The sequence below is a fragment of the Microcebus murinus genome, chromosome 8, assembly GCF_040939455.1.
Source record: "Microcebus murinus isolate Inina chromosome 8, M.murinus_Inina_mat1.0, whole genome shotgun sequence".
NCBI classification, from domain to species: domain Eukaryota; kingdom Metazoa; phylum Chordata; class Mammalia; order Primates; family Cheirogaleidae; genus Microcebus; species Microcebus murinus.
Genome location: NC_134111.1, coordinates 6472975 through 6492488, shown reverse-complemented (window position 1 = coordinate 6492488; position 19514 = coordinate 6472975). Strand labels below are relative to the sequence as shown.

Genomic DNA, 19514 nt, shown 5'->3' with positions numbered 1-19514 from the left:
TTTGATTTGTTGCCTCGCTGGATCTTTTCAGAATACCATGCATGGATGATCTGTGGGGCAAGCTGAGATGCTGTATGTTTTCTGAGTACCGGATTCACAAGGAGTAATGCGATAATGATGCCTTGTTTTCTCGAGCCTTCAGACGTGCAGGCCTGGAGCTGGCAACATGCAATCTTGTACTACTTCATCTGAATTACTGAAATGGGGGATTTCTGTCTGTCTTCTATTACTGATTTCCTGTTTCAAAACCTGCAGCTTCCTACTCTTCAGGGGTAAAGGAAGCATAGCTCAAATTAGAAAGTACCTTGCCAAAGCCAGCAAGAAAAGCCATTTCTACTTGATTTGCAGTGGCTCGTTTGAATCTCCATAGTGGGCCCTGGGAGACCCATATTTTGTCTTGGAAGCAGGCACAACCCAGAGGTGATGCATGATTTTAGCTGAGGGGACACGTGGAGGCACCAATTGACTAAGTTATTTTCATGTGGATAACGTACTTAGGCGCCACCGCCTGATCTTGTCAGGCTTCTCCCCCTCTAAGCTCATGATTCTCATTTTGATTTTTTAAATTAATAATATTTATAGATTTCCCTTGTCTACGTATAAAATTAATACATGCTCATTTTATATAATTCAAAATATGTAAAGAAGAAAAATTTAAAATCCCTCATAATGGCATCATTATTACTCAGGTGTTTTATTAATATAAGGCGCCCGGATATGCACTTATGCAGCCACCAATTTATTTGTCCGTCCATCCATATGTCCATCCACCCCTGCATATCCTGCTTTAAGAACATATTGAAGACAATTTATATTAGGAAGATGTTCCCATCTAATAAAATGTCATCGAATACATAGTTTTTAGCATCTATGCAGATATTTATTTGGAAATGTTTTTTTATGTTAAGGGCAATTTACCAAAATGTGTATATAGTCTATTTGTATGCATATAATACATGCAACAGGCATTTGTATGTTTGGTTGGTTTGGGACACTGCTTAGCCAGCGCCATTCTTCCTCCATTGGAGGAAAACTTGATTATGTCACACGTATGATTTGGGGGTTGAAAGTGAGCTCCGACACCATCTGTCCTGTGGTTTCCCAGTCCCAGGGTTGCAAGGAGGTGGTGCCTCAGGGGTTGCTCTGGGCCAAGGCAGAAGCCAACGGAACAGTGTTCTGCTCGGCTATCACCAGAGCTGCTCCACTTCCCTGTTTTATAAATAGGTTTCACAAGATGTTGAATTTTTTTATTTTAGTTTAGTTTTAGTATAATAATTCCTACGGCTTTAAAAAAGTCTTTGAAAGCTGGTGATCTTGTCCAGCTTCCCACTCAAGCAGTTGTTCCTCCTGCAGCAAGCTGGCAGGCGTCTTTCTAGTGGCTACTTTCTCTCCGCCGTGACTCTTGGCTCAGCTCGCAAGTATGAAACCCCGAGCTCCACGAGGGTCCTGAGTGGCTCAAGAAAAATCCAGCCCTCCTGTATTCCCTTGTGGGTCAAATGCACATGCAGCAAGGGGAAATTTCGCTGGGAGCTTCTGGGAAAGAAGGTTCCTTCCTCATTCTTGGGAGAGAAAAAGAAAAAAAAATGAAAAAACAGAGACGATGGCTCCTTTTCCTGCCTGCAGGTGTGAGGCCTGGAAAAAACTCCTGTAACTCCAGATACCAGCCTGAGCACAGGCCAGATGCGGAGGAGGGCAGAGCCACAGACAGGTGGAAACAGACCCCAACTGAACCTCAACTACTCACTGCCCTTCCTTACCCCACCGGCAGCTCTCAGAGGGGTTAGCTTATTATCGTAATTAGCAGGGCCCGCAGGACTCGGCTGTCCCACTATATATCAGCTCGCTGGTGGAAAACGTGATCCTCACCAGGCCTGCGCGCCAAACATTCCCGGGGTGGGTTAGTAACCTGCTGGGTGCTGCAAAGTAAAACTAGGCTGGGGTGAGGGGACCTGATTGTGTTTCCAAACGAAATCAGCTAATTTTTCTTCATGTGAAGTTGCCTAATACTTCTATATCTCAGTTAGCACATTCATTAGTGAATTGGTGACAAATGTCTATAACATGTAAGTCACAGGATTACTAAAAGGTTCACACTAAAGCGAGTAATGTACTTACAAAAGGTAAAGTGGCTTTCTCATGTCCATGATAGCTGCAGCACACTAAGAGTAGCTCTCGTGGAGGGAGCTATATATGCCTGGATCTACACTCAATACTTCACTTTCATACTCACAACAAACTTACAAGGTAGGAACAGGGCCTCGATTTCACACTTAAAACTCTTAGGACCTCATGCGTTTTAGAATCCAAAATGTTCTGGATTTAACAAGGTGACGTGAAGCATGCACTAGGTATGACGTGCCATCTCTGCAGGATCTAGTGGGCGCGCTGTATTTGCACATTAACATTGGTGCTGAAGGGTATGCGACTGTTTACACTAAGTGGCTTCGACCAAGACTCTAACAGCCTCACATCATTCCAAGGCAGACTTTACTTTCAGATTAAGTTCAGGTCAAATTTGGCAACCAAATGAGTTAATGATAATACTACTGCTAATGATAATAATAATTTTAATCCTTTTTGAAAATCAGAATTATAAACTGTTCTGTTTTATCCAAGTTTACAGATTAAAACAAACAAAGAGACAAAAAGTTAAAGCATGCACAAGTTAAGCAAATGTCCACAGGTCCCGCGTGGAGGAGCTGAGCCAGAACCCAGGCCGTCTGCCTCGGGAGCCAGGCGCCTGGCCTGGCCGCTCACCACCGTTTGCAAAGGTTGCCTAGCCAGGCAGGCCCCTCTGTCTCCAACCTGACAGTTATCTGCATCATATTTTTAAGAGGATATGTAGAACATTAAACTATGTTTTTAAAAAAAATCTCAGCAATTAGTCTTTGGAGCAGAAGAAAAATAAACACGTTTCTACTTTTTCTGCTTTCATAATTTCTGTATAACATGTTATTTGGTCTAAAGGGAAGTTAAACATCTATGGAAGACTATGAGTGATTTGGGAGACAGGAGCATAGGTGCCCAGATGGAGGTCACTGCAATCACTAATTTAAAATATTAATACATGCACACGTATGTTTAAGTTCACACACAGACACACACGTGCGCATGCATCCTTGTGTTACAGAATGCGTGTGCAGCGGATAGCTGTTTTGTGCCAGAAGCTGTGCTGGAGACGTGGGGCCCGCAGTATGCTGACCAAGCTCCGTCCAGACAGTACTTGCTCTTTTTTTTTTTTTTTAATTTAATAGCATTGTGTATGATAAGGTCTAGAGTTGAAGCGTGAGCAAGGCTTCGCAGGAGAAATTAAAAGGAAAACCTCCCTAGTAAGTGCTTCCCTGAAAAGGCAGCGCTGCAGCAAGCCTAGCAAGATGCGCTGTGACTTCTGCGCAGGCTGTGGGGCGGAGGGAAGGAGTGCAGTCGCGGGAACGGCAGGCACAGGTGGGCTCCGGTGCTGTGTTGCCGGGCCCCAAGGTTGCAGGGCACAGTGGTTGGCAGGGAGGGACCCACAGGGACGCGCTGTGCGGGCCTCTTTACCACGGAGAAGAGCTGATAGCCTTTTGTGTGTTAAAGTTAATATCTAAACCTTAAATAATGATACGCTGGAAACCACTGTTAAAATACGCCTTCAATTGAAATAGAATGTATATTTGTACCCCGCTTTTCATAAGGCCCAGTGTGAAATCTATAATCAGTGATTCCTCAAAGTATGGATGGGTCTGTCTCACATTCCAGGTACACTGCATAGACTTGTGATCAGGAAATAATGAGATAATTATATTACTTTATGCTCCACAGTCAGGCTTTATCATTTTTAAGGAGTGTCTAAAATTCTATTAAGTTTAATTGTTGAAGCTATTAATAAACCAAGGGAAGAGTTTGAACAACAGCACTTAAAGTTTTACTTCAGTGATTCAGATCAAGACTGGGAATAGAAAAAGGATCTTTATCAAATCTTGGTGCAGAGTATTTTGCAGTTTTTTTAGTTTATGCCAATGCTAATCCCTGTTCCCTAAGCCAGAGAGCTAGGAGCCTCCTTCACCCCCTCCTCACTCCCACTCCCAGTCTTCTGTGTCTCTCTCCTAAATACATCATCTCCCTCCGTTTCTCTCCAATCCTGCTGCCGCTGCTGTGGTGACAGACCCACTCGGCCCTGCTTGTCACCAACCCTCAGCTCCCCTGAGCTTCCTGTGTCCTCTCCTCCCCTGCACGGAACCGGCCCTCCCCTGTCCGGGCCAGGGTCGGTTTCACCGTGTTTTCCACCGCATGTCTGTCTCCCCACCCCCGACTCTGTGGGACTTTCATTTGTTTTCCCTCCAACAAAATTTATTTATTTATTTACTTTTTCTTAATTTAGAATGTTAGGGGAGTACATTTGGGTCCTTTTGAGGGGAGAAATACTGCATTCACTTTTGTTGTCTGCACCTGGCACTGGGCACGCCGCCTGGCACAGGGACCACCAAGCAGGAGTTGTCGAGCGAGTGACAAAACACCTAAAAGGTTTCCTCTCCAGGTGAGGAAGGCCCAGGGTGAAACTGTGGCTTAAGGTGTTCCGTGCCTTAATTTCTGCAAGTGGTTTTTCCTATTAATTAATGTGCTTATTGATACATTAGTCCAAAGCAGATGGCAGTTCTTTGCTTTGGGGATTTTCAACATGTTGATATGGTAAATGGCAAAAATGTGTATAAACAACCAATTCTCCACAAGATGCCCCCCAAAATGGAGAGTGTCATCCTTTTAAATGTATCAAAGACTCTTTCCTGTCAGGATTCTGCTGTTTGGTGTTGTAAACCAGTGGATCAAGGGGACTCGGACACCAGGATCCAATCAGCCAATTAGTTTATTTTTACCTGCGCAGGGGCTGCCACCACTCCATGCAAGGAGGGAGAAGCAGCCCTGAACAAAGCCTTTGCGTTTCTCTTACACCCTGGGAACTGGCAGCCTTGCAATCACAGAAAATCACAGAAGCAGAACTTTGCGGTTAGCCGTTAGTTAAGCGAACAATGGAAAGGTACACTAAGGGACAAGGGACTTTCCTGGAACAGGACCTCTCTATTCTTTTTGAGAACAGGCCTCCTCAACTCCCTCCTCCCTCCTCTGGGAACTTTCTTACATGGTCAGGACTTTCTACTAATAGTTAGAGCAAGACTGGCTCCATTTTAGATCTGCAGGAGCCATCTTTAGTCTATCTACTTCACTGGCTACATGAAAACAAAGCGAAACTGGGACAGTTCAAGGTACATACGTGACCTCGTACTTCAGCATACACATACCTCGGCTCTTGTCCAGACTAATGTTACTCATTTTGGTCATGTTGTGTTCATTTGGTGTGTGTCGCATAGACTCCTTTTAAAAGACTACACTCTCGTTTTTCTTTTTTCATGTTCTCTCTCTCATATTTTTTTTTTCCTTCTGTCTCCATTCTTGAGGTCAGGGTTTCTTGACCTTGACACTATTGACATTTTGAGCCAGATAATTCCTTGTCGTGGGGGGCTGCCATGTGCACTATAGGACATTTGATAGCATCACTGACTTCTACCCACTAGATGCTGGTAGCACCTTTCCCACAAAATGTGACAACTAAAAATTTCCCCATATATTATTAAATGTCCCCTGGGGGACAAAATTACCTTAAGTGAAAACTGCTGCTCTAGGTCTCCAATGCTGAGGAGCTGAAGGATATCCTCATGTAACTCATTCTATAGTCCTGTAACCATTTATTTTAAAACATGCATGGAATTTTTAGTTATTTTTGTTTTATAAATCAAGATCCTATTAGACCCTCTTCTCTGCTTCTTCTAAGTCCATACATATGACAGAAACTTGCTCTGTTTTGATGGCTGCACAATCTTCCATGGTACGGATGTGCTGCAGCTTTCTTTGCCAACCCTCACCCTGTGAACGTTCACTCTGACTATGCTAAGGTCCAACATGCAATGCCCCAACAAGTGCCTTTGCGGTTATATTCGCGCATGCTGTCACCTTTATTTCGATGGCATACCTTCCCTGCAGTGAGATTTCTTCGTTGTTACATATATGGATAATTAATGGAAATAGATATTGATAAATTGTTTTCCTAAAAGACTGCTACGATATGAGTTTTCTCTAGCAGGGCATGAGCACATCCACCCTTCTTCCTACCTGCCCACTAGCACCGCTTGTCATGGCTCTACTTTTTAATAAATCTGGAGTGATATCCCATAGCCACTGTAATTTGCACATCCTTGACTAGTAGTGATGTGGAAGAGCTGGATTAATGGGGTTTCTGACTGGAATAGCATGACATCAGACACCTGCAGGGCCCCAAGTCATTATCGGCCATCTCTGATTTTTGGAGCAGCTGCCTTGGACACTTCCATGCAAGCACAGGCTCACCTCACCTCACATGCATTAAATTGATGTTAGGTCATGAAACGTCAACCCCCTCATCAAACAAGCTTTCAGTATTCCAAAAATAAAGTGCATAAAGATTTGAGTATTTTATTCAGTATCATTCAGGGAAAAAATACTTTGCTCATACTTAAATTGTTTTTTGAGAGTTTCTCACATTTTATATTTGTGTGTACTTTTGGGCTTAGTGTGTATGTACCCTCCAAGCAGAAAATTTGAGACATAGTCACTAGTGGACTGGGCATTTCTGATGCCACATTAAGTATTCTGTTTTTAGGAATGTGCCACAATAGGAAATGAGATCAATTGTTAAATGAAAGGCTTTGGGTTTCACTTACGGGAAAATAGAATGCTCTGAGAGGGAGAGTGAAGTCCATGCATTGTGGGACCCTGATGAGCAGACCCTGATGAGCTCTAGTAAGGTCTTTAAAGTGACAACTGCAACACAGCTCCACTGAGGACAGGCTGGAGGAAGGAGGTTTAGCATCCAGTGAGGATGCAGAAGAGATTCAGTGTTGGATCTAAAAATAAAGGAAAAGATTAGAACTTCTTTTATCTTGTACTTTTAACATCTAACAAAGGGAAAAATATTAATTCCACTTTGAATTTTTTAAAAGGTTTTTTTCATCATAAAAGAGAGGCTACTCATTAGAGAAAATTTGAAAAATAATTTTTAATAGATGTCATGTAGCGGTAGTCTAGAGATTGTGTTTTTCAAGCAAGTGTGATTGGAAGCTAGTGAAAATGTCTCCAAGATCCTGGGATTGGGTTGATTATCAGTCTCAACTTTCATGGTGAGTTTTTATCTATTCTGGATCTGTTAAACGACGAAACAGGTCCTGTTAGAGCATTCTAACTATCAGGCTCTAAATTTAAATCTAAAGTGCTTACATTGCTTTTATAGGCTATATTCTTGTGGATTTATTTTTCAAAACGAATCTGTAAAGACAACAGATTGTTCTCACTTGATAGATGGCAAACTCAGTCTTTGTTGGGGCCCAGAACATACCACACAGGTTGACGATTGCACTTGTCCCTGGCTCTGTCAGAAGTCAGGAAGTCAGTCACTAGCGAGGGTCAGTCTGTCATGGCTCAAGACCGTGTGTTCTGCACATACTTAGGTTAATCTCTGAAGTTTCCCTACAGCCAAGTACCAGTAGGATAGGCATGTCATACAAAGGGAAAAGGGGTAAATGAGTAAAAGGGTAAAATATGGGCTTTGAGAACCTGTGTTAAGGCAAAACTACTACTAATAAGAATTCAGGGCCATAAATATGTGTGCAAATTGTTATTTAGTAGAGCTGCTTTGACCTTGTTTGGAGAGACTCAGCTGACAAACTGACCAGCAGATGCGGCATGTTACTGGCCTCTTTGCAGTGCCCTCCCGGAGCAGGTGGGCTATGGTGAGCGGGTCCTAAGGCCATGAAGGCACTGCTTCCTCCTGGGTGCCTCCCCTCGCCTCATAGAACTACAGTTTGCCTGCGATCCTCATGCTGCTTTGCTAAAATTCCAAGAACTCAAAATTATTCTTTCAATAAACAAAACTGAGCATTTAATATGTGACTAGCAATGTACTAGATTCGGTGGTGTATTATTATTCAGAAGGATGAGACTGTGCTCTTGTGGAGGGGATCATGATCTTACAAACCATCTGGTAAGATGCTGTTATCATAGAAGTTAATGTGCAAGGCACAGAGCAGAGAGTGACCAGTGGGTCATGGTCACTTTCCCAGAGGAGGCACTTGACCTGGGGTCTGAAGTTCTCATGAAAGTCAGGAACTTACGAAATACAGATCTCAGGTCTTTAACTCTTAATTAGCATCTCAAGCTGCCTGACTTGATCCTAAGGCTATAGGCAAGCCCCCAAACAGAATTCCATAAACTTGAGTGGATACCTAACCTTATAAACAAATGTAAATAATGCTTCAGTACAAGAGAGAGAGCCTTGTGTGTCCTCTGAGTCATAACACTCAGCAGAGTGTCTCTTGCATCCACTAAGCCAGCCACGGGAATCAAGACCAGCAGAGGAGTTAGGGCAGGGGTTCCTTCTAGAGGAGGGGGTGCCGACTGTGGACCCAGACCCTGGAAGGCAGAAGCACCCAGCCCAATGCAGACATTAGGGCCACATCTGGGTACTACCCTAACAGAACTTCCTCAGCACCCTCATGTCACAAAGGACAGGTGTGTTTTCCATTTAGCCTGCTAAATCAAGCCTGCTAATCCCCGCCTCTTGGGGAGGCTTTGCAAATAAAGTAGACAATGTTGGCAGCTAACTAGACAGCTAAGTCAGAAAGCATTACCTCATCTTTGCGTTGGCTCATTTGATATTCCACCTTCACATACTCCAATTGAAAGTTGAAATAAAGAGAAAAAAATATGTCCTTCACATGTGTGTGTCTAGATGTGTGTGTGTTTGTGTGTGTCCATGTGTGTGAAAAGAGAGATAGAGAAAAGCAAGAACAATAGAGATTTGAGGTTTTAGAGGCAGAGAGAAGAAGAAGAAGAAAGTATTTGTGTTAGGATCTGGAAATCTAATTTGGGAAATGTAGAACTAGAAAAAAAGCTGTCAGAGCTAAAAATGAATATGTTCATTAACATTCATTAACCGGCTTGCCTTTTGTTTTTAATTGATCATCTACTATGTGTCAAGGACTGTGATGGACAGTGAGAATGGGGGGGGGGTGCATCCAACAGAAATGTCCCAATTCCACAGCACTCTTGGTCTCCAGGAAAGCACTGGGTCAGTAGGAAGCTCGTGCATTCTGGGAATTCTGTCAGCAGTTGCCTCCTGCCCTGAAGACCTGCCTTCCTAGGCAATGTTCAGGACGTGGGCACAAAATGTTCTCAATGAGTGTGAGGCTGACATTGCTTGTTGGACACAGAGCCCTGGTAATCAAATTTTGAGGGCCATAGGCGTATAGATCATATGCAAATATGTTTATGGGAGGAAAAAGCAATATCAGAGGAAGTAAGACTGGGAGAAAGATATGGACAGGGAGTGAGCAAATTTGTGGCAAATGGAAGGCAGGACCCAGAGGGAAAGCCTGCAGTGCTGGAGCTTAACAGATAGTTGATTGGGTCGCTGGAGTCTGGGCATATGAGTTAAAGGTGGTGAGTCAACTTAGATATGTGCTAATGACAGGACGTGAAAGGGTGAATGAGTTTCCTCTCTTAAGGACATTGACAGTCTTCTAAACTCACAGCCCTGAAACAATGTGGTTAGTGCAGTGGAGGGGAGCACCTACAAGCAAGATCCCTGACCAGACAGAGGGAGGCAGGTGGAGGACTTCCTGGAAGAGATTGCAGAAGGGAAAGAGGAAACAGGCTATGAAATATGAAATGTCCGATTTTGAATAAAAAATGTAGTTTATTATATCACAAACAGAAGCAGTGCAATTAATCAAAGTATGTGCCTAAACTATCAACACAGTTTTGTCATCTTAACAGTAGTTTATGTCAGCAGCAAAGAAGCCTGAAAGAGTGAATAGTGATGAAATCATGAAGGTATTTTCCACAGCTTGTTGAGAATTTAATATTTTTTCTTGCAAGAAGTTGTCCAAAGCCTGGAAGAAGTGGCAATCACTTGGTGCAAGGTCTAATAAATATGGGGGGTGACAGAGAGTTTCCAAGTCCAGTTTCTATAGTTTGAGTGGCGTTTTTGGGACATGTAGTCTTGCAAGAGGATTGGCCCATCTCTGTTGACCAATGTTGGCTGTTTAATCACAGTGTCCTCATCATTTTGTCCAATTGCTTCTAGTAGATATTCACTGTAATCAATTGACCAGGTTTCATGAAGCTGTCATGGACGATATCAGCTCTGGACCAGCAAACAGACACCATTAGATTTTTTGATTAATAGTTTTTTTGATGAATAGTTTTTTCTATTCTATTCTATTCAAAAACTATTAATTTTTTGATGAATAGTTTTCTGGCACTTCATCTCCATTCATCCAATATGCCAAATGCTTGCCATTGTCAAAAATAATTCATTTTTCATCGCACGTAACAGTACAGTGTAGAAATGGTTTGCCTTTATGTTGTGACAGCAAAGAAAGGCAAGCTTCAAGATCTTTTCTCTTCTGATACTTGTTTAGTTTATGCAGAACTCATCTATCCAGGTTCTTTACCTTGGTCATTTGTTCCAAATGGTCCAATATTGTTGGAATAGTGACCTCAAACCTTGCTGCTGATTCACGCATAGGTCGAGATGGATTCGCTTCCACTGCAGCTTTCAGCTCAATATTATCCACCTTGGTCTCAGGTTGCCCACGTGGCTCATTTTCAAGATTAAAATTACCAGAACAGAACTTCATAAAACATTGACATACTGTGCATTCTTTAGCCTCGTCCTTTACAAAAAATTTGTTGATATTTAAAGCTGTCTGTGCTGCATTGGTTCCATGACAGAATTCATATTCAAATATAACATGATTTTTGACTTATCCATGGTTCAAAATATCACTGGGGTACAAATGTTTTTGGTTACATGGATCACTTTTGTTATGGTTGAGTCAGGGTTATAAGTGTGCCCATCACTCAAATAGTGTTCACTGTACTCAGTAAGAAGTCTTTCTCCATTCTACTTGGAATAGCTCCAAAAAAGAAAAAAAAAAAAAAAAGAAGTCTTTCTCCCATCTCCTCCTCCCACCTTGCCCCTGCTTGATTTCCACTGACTTCCCTCCATGCACATGTGTGCCCATCAGTTAGTTCCAATTTAATAGAAAATAAATGTGGTGTTTGTTTTTCCATTCTTTAGAGACTTCACTTAGGATAATGGTCTCCAGTTCCATCCAAATTGTTGGAAAAGGCCTCAATTCATACTTTTCATGGCTGAGTAGTATTCCAGTGTGTGTGTGTGTGTGTGTGTGTGTGTGTGTGTGTGTGTGTGTCTATACATACCACATTTTGTTAATCCACTCATGAATTGATGGGCATATGGGTTGATTGCACATCTTTACAATTGTGAATTGTGCTACAATAAACATTTAAGTGAAGGTGTATTTTTGATAAAATGACTTTTTATTCCTTTGAATAAATGCCCAGTAGTGGGATTAATCACTCAAATAGTAGATCTAATTTAGTTCCTTGAGGAATCACCATATTGTTTTGCATAGAGGTTACACAAATCTCTCCACCGATAGTGTACAAGCATTCCTTACTCTCCACACCCACTGCAGCATCTATTGTTTTTTGGACTTTCTAATAAAAGCCATTGTAACTGGGGCAAGGTGATATCTCATTGTGGTTTTAATTTGCTTTTTCGTGATGGTTAGTGACGTTGAGCATATTTTTCTTATATTTATTGGTCATTTGTCTATCTTCTTTTGAAAAACTTTTGTTCATTTCTTTTGCCCACTTTTTAATGCAGTTGTTTGATTTTTTTCTTGCTAATTTGATTGGTTTTTTTGTAGATTATGGTGTTTAGTCCTTTATCAGATGTACAGCATGCAAATGTTCTCTCCCATTCTATAGGCTATTTGCTCTGTTGATTGTTTCCTTGGCTGTGCAGAAGCTTTTTAATTTATTCAAGTCCCATTTATTTATTTTTGTTGTTGCTATGATTACTATTATGGTCTTCTTCAAAAATTATTTGCCTAGGCTGATATCTAAAAGATATTTTTCTATATTTTCTTCTAGAATCATTATGGTATCATGCCTTACATTTAAATTTTTATCCATCTTGAATTAATTTTTGTGAGTAGTGAGAGATATGAATTCTGTTTCATTCTTCTGCATGTGGCAATCCAATTCTCCCAGCACCATTTATTGAATAGGGTTTCTTTTCCCCATTGCATATAATCATCTACTTTGTCAAAGATCAGTTGGCTGTATGTGGATGGTTTTAAATCTGGGTTCTCTGTTCTGTGGCATTGGTCTATGTCTATTTTTGTGCCAATACCATACTGTGCTGGTTACTATAGCCATGTAGTATAGTTTGAAGTGTGGTAATGTGATGCCTCCAGATTTTATCTTTTTGCTTAAGATTACTTTGGCTATCCTGGCTCTTTTCTGATTTCTCATGAAGTGTGAAATTAATTTTTTCTAGATCTGTGAAATATGACATTAGTATTTAGATGGGGTTGCATTAAATCTATACATCACTTTGAGTAGTATGGGCATTTTATCAATGTTGATTCTACTGATTCATGAGCATGATATATTTTTCCATTTGTTTCTGTCATCTGTTGTTTCTTTCCTCAGTGTTTCGTAGTTCTCCTTGTAGAGATCTTTCACCTCCTTGGTTAAGTATATTCCTAGGTATTTTATTTTCTTTGTAGCTATTGTGAATGGTTATTGAGTCTTTGATTTGACTCTCAGCTTGACTTTTTTAGTGTATAGGAATGTTACTAATGTGTGCACACTGATTAGTAACCTGAGGCGTTGATGAATTTATTTATCAGTTTTAGGAGTCTTTTAGTGGTGTCTTTGGGTTTTTCCATATATAAGATCATATCTTCAGCAAAACATGATAGTTTGACTTGTTCTTATCTGATTTGGATACTTTTTTTTTTTTCTTTCTTTCTTTCTCTTGCCTGATTGCTCTCGCTAGGACTTCCAGCACTATGTTTAATAAAAGTGGTGACAGTGGGCACCCTTGTCTTGTTCCAGTTCTTAGTGGGAGTGCTCAGAGCTTTTCCTCATTCATTATGATGTTCCCTGCAGGTTTGACATATGCAGCTTTTATAAATTTGAGACATGTTCCTTCTATGCCTAGTTTTTTGAGGGTTTTTATCATGAAGAGGGCTGAAATGTGTCGAATGTTTTTTCTTCACTTATTGAGATAATCATAAGGTCTTTGCTTTTGCTTTGATTATGTGGTGAATCACTTCTATTGATTTTTGTATCCTGAACCATCTTTACATCCCTGGGATGAAACACACTTGGTCCGGTGTATTATTTTTTTCATGTGCTGTTGAATTTGGTTTGCTAGTACTTTATTGAGGAGTTTTGCATCTATATTCATAAAGTATATTGGTCTGTGGGTTTTTTTATTTTTTTGGTTGTTGTTGTTTTAGTTGTTGTTTGCTTTCCTGGCTTTGGTATCAAGGCGATACTGGCTTCATAGAAAGAATTGGGAAGGATCCCCTCCTTCTCAATGTTACACAATAATATCTGAAATATGGTACAAGCTCTCTTTTATAGATCTAATAAAATCTAGGTATGAATCCATCTGGTTTGGGACTTTTTTGTTGGAAGCTTTTTATTATTACTGCTTCATTCTCATTGCTCATTATTGGTCTGTTCAGGAGTTCTATGTCTTCCTGATTGAGTCCTGTTAGGTTGTGTGATTCCAGGAACTTGTTCATTTCCTCTGCATTTTTTAGTTTATGTGTGTAGAGATCTTCATAGTATTCACAGATGATATTTTGTATTTCTGTGGCATCAGTTCTAATATCTCCTTTTGCATTTCTTTTTTTTTTTTAACTTGTTTGAAACTAGCCCACATGCCATGTAACAAATTACAACACTACAAAGCCAGCTTCAGTATTACTTTTCTTCCTTTTATGACCACCAAGATCCTTTTGCATTTCTGATTAAGCTTATTTGGGTTATTTCTCTTCTGTTGCTTATTATTCTAGCAAGAGATCCATTCTGTTTATCCTTTCAAGAACCAATTTTTTGTTCCATTGATCCTTTGTATTGTTGTTTATTTTTTTTTTCTGTTATTGTTTTTCATTTCATTTAGTTCTGCTCTGACCTTAGTTATTTCTTCTCTTCTGCTGGCCTTGAGTATGATTTGCTTTTCTTTTTCTAGTTCTCTGAGACATGTCATTATATTTTTGGTTTATGATCTCTCTATCTTTTTGATGTAGGCATCTAAGGCTATGAGTTTCCCCTTAGGACTGCTTGTGCTGAATACCATAGATTTTGATAGCTTGTGTCTTTGTCATTCAGTTCAAGAAATCTTTTGATTCCCATCTTAATTTTATTATTGACCCAATAATCGTTCAGCAGCAGGATGTTTAATTCCCATGACTTTGTGTACAATTGAGTGTTTGTCTTGGAGTTGATTTCTAATTTTATTCCACTGTGGTCTGAGAAGATACATGGTGTGATTTCTATTTTTTTAAATTTGTTTAGATATGTTTTATAGCCTAAGATATGATCAATCTTGGAGAATGTTCCATGTGCTGATGAAAATAATGTATATTTAATAGTTTGGGGGTAAAATATTCTGTAAATGTCTGTTAGGTGCATTTGTTCTAGAGTCCCATTTAAGTCCAGTGTTTGTTTATTTTTGGCTCAGATGATTTGTCACATCTGTCAGGGCTTGTAGAAGTCCTTGGCAATTTGTGATGCTGCTATTTATCTCTTTGCTTAGATGTAGTAGTGTTTGCTTTATGAATCTGGGTGCTCCTGCATTCGGTTCATCAATATGTAAGATTGGTATGTCTTCTTGTTGAATTGCTCCCTTTATCATTATATAATGGCAATCTTTGACTTTCTTTACTATCACTGATTTAAAGTCAAGTTTTATCTGATATGAGAATGGTTACACCTGCTTTCTGTTGGTTTACATTTGCATGGAATATGTTTTTCCAACCTTTCAACTTACTTGATTCTATATTAGTTCTTGTGGGTTAGATGTGTTTCCTGTAGACAGAAGATTGTTGGGTTGTATTTTTTCATCCATTCAGCCAGGCTATGTCTCTCTCTTTTGTGGGACATTCAGACTGTCCACGTTGATTGATAGAAGTGATGTGTGTGATGCTATTCTGTACATCCTGTTGAGTAGGACCTTACTGTTTTGTTTTACCTCTGTGGTATTCTTTTATATGTGCTATGAGCTTCAGCTTTTGGGTTGTTTTACAATGTTGGGTATCTATCTATTATGCTGCTCCATGTATAATGCTGTTCTGAGTATTTCCTGTACGGCTGGTTGGATGTTAACAAATTCTTTCAATGTTTGCTTGTCTGGAAGAGTCTTTATTTCTCCTTCATAGATGAAACTTAGTTTTGAAAGATACAAAATTATACAGTGGGAGTTGACTGAAGATGGGGTCCTAATCCCTTCTGACTTGTAAGGTTTCAGTTGAGAAGTCTGTAGTTGGCCTGATGGCTTTTCCTTTGTAACCTACTTGATGTTTTTGCTTCATGGCTTCCGGCAGATCCTTCTTGGTGTTGACTTTGGCCACTCTCATGACTATATGTCTTGGTAATTGTATCATTGCGATGAATCTTCCAGGTGTTCCTTGGGTTAATTGTACTTGGATGGCCATATCTCTAACAAGACCAGCCAAGTTTTTCTTAACTGTTCCTTCAAATAGGTCTTCTAGTGCTTATGCATTTTCTTTTTCACCCTCAGGGGTGCCTGTGATTTTTATATTTGACTGTTTTACATAATCCTATATTTCTTTTAGGCTTTGTTCATTACTCCTATTCCTCTATTCTTTACTTTTGACTGACTGAGTTAATTCAAAAGGGTTAAGACAAAAGGGTTGTCTTCAAGCTCTCGGATTCTGTCTTCTGCCTGGTCTAGTCTATTCTTAAAACTTTCCACTGTGTTTTCTATTTCTTTAAATGAATTTTTCATTTCCAGAAGTTTTGTATTATGTGTGTGTGTGTATGTGTGTGTGTGTTTGTAATTAATATGTTAATCTCTTAAGTGAATTTTTCATTCATTTCTTGAATTGTTTTTCTGGTTTCTTTGAGTTGATTTTCCATGTCCTCTTGAATTCCATTGAGCTTCCCTACAATCCATATTTGGACTTCCTTATCTGTCATTTCGATATTTTCGTTTTAGTTGGTATCCATTCCTGGAGAGCTTGTGTTCCCTTTTGGGGGTGTCCTTTCACTCTGAATTTTTCATACTTCCAGAGTTCTTTCACTGATTCCTTCTCATCTGGGGCAGTTGCCATATTTATTTATTTATTTATTTATTTATTTATTTATTTATTTTTGAGACAGAGTCACCTAGGCTAGAGTGTAGTGGCATCATTATAGCTCACTGAAACCTCAAATTGCTGGACTTAAGGGATCCCACCTCAGCCTCCCTAGTAGCTGAGACTACAGGTACATACCACTACTCCTGGCTAATTTTTCTATTTTTTCATAGAGATGGGTTCTCGCTCTTACTCAGGCTGATATTGAACTCCTAACCTCAAGTGATCCTCCTGTCTCAGCCTCCCAGAATGTTAGGATTGAGATGTTACAGATGTGAGCTACCATGCATTGCCCAGTTGTCACTTCTTATTTGGGGATTTTCTTTTGTTTAGATGGGGCTTTCCCTCTTCCCCCCTCACATGTAAAAGTGTGTCTGCAGTATGTGTTGGGTAAGAACCTTTGGCTTTGCTTGTGGGTGTGTTGATGGTGATCTAGGTTCTGGATGGATGCCTTGGTTATAGATACCCTTAGTGCGGTGGTTTTCTCAGTTGCTAGTTTTTGTCGGCTGTAGCAGTGGTAAGCTACGTGTGTGGGCAGATTGCCTATGTCTCTTTGATGGGGAAGAATGGAGGTCTTTGGAATCCTTTCCCTTCCCCAGCTCCGTGGTCTTTTTAACAGTGGATTGTATTGGCACATGCAGTTTAATGTCTGAGACAGTAGATAGTTCTAATGGGTAAGAATCAACACCCTTCATGATTGAGTCAGTAAATGCTGTCAACTGTTATATAAATTGACCTCTCTGTCAGTAGGTGGTGCTTGCCAGAAGGAACAAGCTGCAGTGTTGTTTACAGGATCCGTGACCAGCTCTAGCCCCTCTGGAGCATTATTTGAATGCCTCAGGTGGTGGGTGGGGCCCTAGAACTTCCAGGTGAATCCATATGCACTACCACAGCAGAGGCAGGTGGGGGATTGAGACTGTGTGGTGCTGGCTTGACTGAACCTGCACTAAGGCTCCACAAAAGCTGGTAAGGTTGCTCTTTCAGCAGGGATCAAAGATGTGCTTCTGGGGAATGCCACCAGGGAGGGGCTGAAGTGGCCCCACCAAGTCAGAAAGTCTGACTGTGGAGGCAGGCCCATCTGCCATTCACAATGTGGCTGTCAGGAGCGGGATTTGCTCTTCCCCCCTCCCCTCCTATGCAGTTTCCCTCCAGTGGCTGCTGGTAGGCAGGAGCTCAAACTAGCTGGGCTCTCCCCAAATGGCACTTCAAGTTGGGAGCATCCCTGTCCAGGATCCCATCCTAGGCAGAAAGCACGGCCTTCCGGTGGGGGGAGAGGTGCTCTGCGAGCGTGCTGCGTGTGGGACCACACTGCGCTCCCTCTTCAGTTCTGCCCATGCGGGCTCCCACGCCTCCTGAGATTAGTTCACAAATCTCCACTCTGTGCCCACGAGCAACAGGATTGAGTCGGGCGGGTACAGGATCTTGCCTGTGGGCCTATCCCCGGGTCCCTGAAGATCAATCCCTGACCATGTCAGGGAGAAGTGTGCTGGTCCTGAGTTGCCTATGGGGTGATCAAACAGGTTTGAGGTCCCTCTGCTTCAGGTCGTGCCCTGCTCTGATGGATCAGCCAGGCAAGCGGCACCTGGGTGGGTCGATGAGCAGAGAGTTCACAGTCTGCACACTCTTCAGTCCTCTGCAGGTCTTTAAAAGGAAAGATTTTATCCCCACTTTCTGCGGAATCTCTGGTGTGTTGTTCGCACCAACGGGGGGAAGCAGCACATCCTGAGAGCCCTGCCTTAATCATTTCTCTCAGCAGACATGGGCATGGGAAGGGAAGGGGAGGAAAAGAGTCTGAACTGGGAAAGCTAGCACTCTGTTCATCTCTGTCCGTCTCTCTTGAAGACAGCCTGCTCAGAATGCTCAGGCTCTGGGGTCATGTAGATTCTGTGGGACCCACTGGTGCCCTGTTGCTCCTGCAGTCTGAGCCGGAGTTGGGAAATGTTTGTGTGGGAATGAGCAAGACAAAAACAGGAGCTGAAGCCTCCTGGGAAGGACAGAGGTGCATGGTGGGGAAGAAGTAATATGGCCCCTGCTGTCCTGTGGTCTGTGGTGACTGGCTGCATCCTAAGGGGGCCGACAGGCTGGTGCTTTGTCCCCAAGAAGCTCCCAGTTCACTGGTGGCAGAAGCTTTGGGGCTTGTGAGAGTAGAAAGGCTCTCCAGCAGGTTGGGAGCCTACTGACTGCCAGAGATGTGAGGAAGGGAGAAACAAATTACTCACCTACCCTTTCCACTGGACTCCAAGCCTCTGGGGGGCTGTCCTTTGCCGATATCTTCCTCCATCTTGTTCTGCTCCTCAACTTCCTCCCGTGGAATCTCTGGTAGGTTCTGGTACTTTTCCCTCAGAAATACACCTGATCTATGGTTGTTTGTTTTTTTCTTTTTCTTCTAAAACTTTTTCCTTCTTTCTGGGACCATCTGGCAGCTGGTGTCTTTGGTCAGCCATCTTGTCCCCTCAGCCAGGTTTTTGTAGTTCTATAACTTTGAAGAGAACTAAAGATACCGTGATTGAAATCCACTAAGTGGGACTTATATAAGCACACAATCTGTGAAACACTGTTTTATTCTAGCTCTACAGAGAATAGGCTGACAATGAATAAACATGGAGATGGAACCACTCATTCAGTAATAAGGTGCTATGGTCTGAATGTCAGTGTCACCTCCAAATTCATAGTTCTGACCACTTATGTGATGGTCTTAAGATGTCCAGCCTTTGGGTGGTGGATGGGTTTAGCACCCTTATGAAAGGAGAACCAAAGAGTTGCTCAGCTCTTTCCACCATGTGAGCACACAGCAGAGCCACCATGTGAACCAGGGAGAGAGTCCTCACAAGACACCAAATCTCCCCACACCCGAATCTTGGATTTCCCAGCCTCCAAAACTGCAAGAAAGAAATTTCTTCGGTTATAAGCCACTCATTTTATGATGTTTTGTTATAGAAGCCAAGATGGAAGGAGGTTGCCAGAATGAGACGGTGAGAATTTGAACCAGTATCATGACTATCAATATGAGAAGGAAGAGTCCAATTTGCAGTCACATTATGGAACCCTATGAAAGCTTTAGCTCATCAGCGATGTGTCTCCAATACAGTGCATCTCCATGACATGACTTTTTAATTTTATTTAAAAAAATTTTTGGCCTATGGTGAAACTGGTTTAAAAGCATTCATTGTGGCCAGAAGCAGTGGCACACATCTGTTATCCTAGCACTTTGGGAGGCTGAGGTGGAGAATTGCTTGA

General features: G+C 41.5%; 1 protein-coding gene across 1 annotated transcript in view; it reads left to right on the top strand.

Moving 5' to 3' along the window:
• Window positions 1–19514, top strand: part of CNTNAP5 (contactin associated protein family member 5) — a 772432-nt gene that overhangs the window by 251476 nt on the left and 501442 nt on the right. The gene's annotated exons all lie outside the window — the stretch shown is intronic.